Raw genomic sequence first — 4,415 nt, 5'->3', positions numbered from 1 at the left:
GCTGGGAACAGCGGCCTCTCTCTCTTCTTTCACTCTCCGATTCTCTCTCTTCTCTCTTCTCTATTTCTCTCACTCCGATTCTGTCTCTCAGATTGGGTTTTGGTTTTGGTTTTGGTTTGATTTGGAGAGGGATCTAAGTGACTCATTAAAAGCAAGCCAGTGTAGAGTAAAGCATAATCTTTTATGGAGAATAAAGGAAAAAGAGATGGTGGCTACCGTCGCCTTCAAGGTGGTTGCAGTGGAGACAAACGGCAGAGAAGAGGGTTAGATCTAGTTTATCTTTTGGGTTTTGTATCAGATCTGATATGGAAATGCTCTGTGTTCTATTTGTGCTTACTCTTTTGCTATTTTGATAACTTGACTGAAAAGAGAACACTAGAAATGATTGTTAAAATTTGAATCTTTGCTCTATTTTTATTTGGTCTCCAAGAATGGTGTAGTCTAAAAATAAATTTGTAATGCGATACAAATGAAGAAAATGTAATACATTAGATTCCTTAATTACATTGGCTAAGAAAATGCAAGAAAAGAAAAGTAAATTTTTTATTTTTTATTTTCTGGGCAAGCTTAGCTGGGGAAGAAAAATGAAGAACACGTTCTTCATGTTCTTCCAAAAAAAAGGAAAAAAAATTAATTTAACTAATTTTTTTTTAAAATAATTAGGTTAGAAATTTTTATATTATTTTTATCTGATGTGGCTTTTTTCAAAAATTAAATTGCTGACATGGCATTTTTAAAAATGCAAATATTTTTTTTTAATATTATTTTAATAGACACGTCAGCATTTACTGTTGGACCGTTTGCCACGTAGGATATTTCTGTTAAATGAGTAACGGCAGGGACCAAAACGGAAGCGTTTTTCAGGATAGGGACTAAAAGCGGTAAAAAAAAAACTTAGGGACTAAAACGGGAATCGGCTGAAAATGTAGGGACCAAAATGTGTTTTTCGCCAATTATATATAGTGAATTTGGATGCTAGGGATAATTCCTATGAAACCTAAGACACTCTTGGTTGTTATTGAATTGGTCTCACGACATTTGGATCAATATAAAAATAATGATTTAATTTCTAAGTTGCATGAAATTCTGTCAGAACAGATTTGAACATGTTGTTTTATATGATTTTTAATAAATCATGGTTTTATGTTTTGATTCCAAAATTTTTATGGTATATACTAAACATATAGTGGAGTGGTTATGTAAAATTTCATAAATATTGGATGTGTTTAGACAGCTCATTTGTATTTTACAAATGAGACATATGCTACTGAAATGAGCAGTGAAGAACATATACTACACCTGATTTTGTGGATTTAATTCTCAAGTTAGGGTGAATGTTTTGAATTATAATTTAATATTCTTATCGTTTGGTATGTCTAGATCATAGATTAATTCTTTATAATTTGGTTCAAGGTTTAGTACTCAAAGGAGGGGTTCTAAACCATCCGCCTATTGTTTTATGAAGCTGTCTTGTTCAATGCATTGTATGTTGCCATGTGAGTGTATATGGTTATATGACCATGTTTAAAAGAGTTTATGTTTATGCATGCATTATTTCCTTAATCTCAAGCACATTTTGAAATGAATTTTGCACCTCTGGAGATATGATATAAATATGAGAATGATGATTTTTTTTAGTTTGGTACATCATTTATTGATGTGTACATAATATGTTTGTGGGAGTCTCGTTAAGGTGAGATTAGGTTTTCCTTGATTCTAAGAGATAGGCTTTGAGATGAATGTGTAAGTTTATGATAAGCAATTATGGATAGTAATAAGTTTTGATATTTGGTTTAAGTGTTATCAGTACCCAAGTCTAAGCTCCTTCGACTTTAGGCTCTCGGTTCCTCTACTTTCGGGTAATGGATAAGTTATATGAGCATTTGGTAAGTCATGAGGTTATTTTAAAGTATATTATGTATTAAAAGGTTTTTTATAAGAGATATGACGTATAAGCATGTTTCAAACAAAGATATGTTCGTAAGCTTTCGAAACCTTATGTATATGATTTAAACATATTGATGCCATTAATAATTTCCACGAACATGATGTTTAAAGAAAAGAATGGAAATGCTATTATTATGAAATGTTATGCAAAATAAGAAATTTCAGTATGATGTATAAGTATGAAATGTTTTCGGATTATGTCCTCTAGTGATCTGAACTCTATTTGTAGGGATTAATTACTAGCTTTTCATGGAAAATGTTATCTGATTAGCCATTAAGTGGGACTGGCTTTGTTGTATCCGCTCTTGTTGGTTACGGCCAACTTGTGGAGGAAGTCAACCTACCTCCATGGTTGAATATATGTATTATGATGTGATCCCGGGAATACTTGGTATTGTGGGGAATGCAGGATGCCTAGCACCGTGGTGCTAAAAGCCTCCCAAATAAGTATAGACTTATTAGATATGGACTAACCAATATGTTATGAATAGCTATATTATTTTATTGATCATGAGAGAATGATTATGTTTAAATGCATCATTAAAAGTTAAAAGCTCTGATGAAAAGAAGTTTCTGATGAAAAGAAGTTTCTGATGAAAAGAAAAGCTATTCTTTAAAGATAAAGAATCAGATGAAAAGGTTTTAGTGTTCTGAAAAGATAAAGCTTCTGATGAAAGTACAAGTTATGTTTAAAAAGTTATCAGATATCTGTTCTTTATGAAACGTTAAGTTTTATGACTATGAAAGTTATAATATTTTATAAGAAGAAGTTTATGAAGAAAAGTTTTGTTATTTTTTAAGATGTTTCTAGTTTAAGACAAAGTTACCAATTATCTGATTTAAGTTAAAATGATTATTTTGTAATGAGAATACATATATATTGATTTTAAGCAATCAATATTATATTTGGTGACTTTGTAAGAAATGAAAGAAATTAAATTCAAAAAGTTTTGGTAATATTATTCTGATAAGAAAAGGGAGAATAATTATTTTCCTATGAAAAGTGTATAAATTATTATTATGAATAGTATAAAATACTATGCATGAAAAGATGTTCTCCTATTCAAATATTCATAGAATGAAATGATTTGGTTTACATGCATCCTTATTAAATTCTCATGTATCTTACTTTTACTGAGCTGTGTAGCTCACCCCTTCCACTCTTTCAATCAACAGGTTTTATTTTTAGAGCAGAAGGAGTCTTATCGAGTTTTGGAAGGAGCTGGTTTTAGTTTTATATGTATAGATCCTAAATTAGTATTGGATGTTTAGATTGTAGTATGGTGTATTTTAGGATATAATGAAAGTGTGTACCTTAAAGTATTAAGAGATGTATTATGTGAAATTTAGAATTGGAATAACTAGTGGATTGTGTTATCCTTTGAAGTACAATGTAGATGCTCTGAATATCAAGTGGAAAGCTATATCATTTAAGTAATGAAATCAGGATGGAAAGAAAGAGGTAAGCTTTTGTAAAAGTTAAGTTGGTTCTTATTAATATTAGGTTTAAACTTGATATTAGCATGCCGGTCATGGTCACAAATCCGGATATCGGGTTTGGGGCGTGACAATTTATACTTGTGGAATGACCACCGCACACCCTATGACCACCGAACCAAGGGTGTGCGGTGGTCACCCATATTAAACTCCTAAGACAACGTTATTCTAGCTAAATTGGCTTAGATTAAATTTATTACACCCCTAAATTACGGGTTTTAAAATCTAATTTTCTCTTTCAATTTAATATTATTAATTCTTATAATATGAATTTTATAATATAAATTCTATATTCCCTTATCCATAAATTTTGTAATGAATGATTGAATTTTATTATATCATTAATAATTTAAGCAAATACTATATTAAAACAATGATAGTCAACATTTGTTTATATATTAACAACTGGTAAAATTTTAATTCACTTAATTCAAAATAGATAAATAGGATTTCATAAATTTCAAGTTAGAGTCATCCTAAAAAGTTTAAAGGACTCTAATTAAGTTCTAGCATGTCTTTTTAAAGGACAAAACTTAGGTACAACACCTTAGTTGCTGTTCCTTAGGTTTCCTTCTTAAGATTCAGACATGTGGTTACTTAACTAAAAAATACACTTCCATCACATGAGAAAAAATTCATATGGCAGAATCTTAAAAGGGGAACCTAAGGAATAACACCTAAGTACTGTACCTAAGTCTTGCTCTTTTTTAAATAAATAATAATAAAAAAGGATTTATGCTTTTAAAGATTTTGACAATAAGCCTAGTTGATTCTAAACATTGGGAAGTAACATGAGCCCAACAGAGAGAAACTTAAGATTAAACAAAACACATACCCTCTTAAATCTCAAATGCCAAAAAAATATCTTATAAGATTGTTTCTTGTAATTTTCTTTCTCATAAGTTGTGAGTATCATAGATATGTGAGATCCATCAAATATGAGAGAAACATTCCATGAGGCAGTCTCAGGA

This window comes from Quercus lobata, chromosome 3 (assembly GCF_001633185.2).
Source record: "Quercus lobata isolate SW786 chromosome 3, ValleyOak3.0 Primary Assembly, whole genome shotgun sequence".
Lineage (NCBI taxonomy): Eukaryota > Viridiplantae > Streptophyta > Magnoliopsida > Fagales > Fagaceae > Quercus > Quercus lobata.
This window is presented reverse-complemented; position numbering follows the sequence as displayed.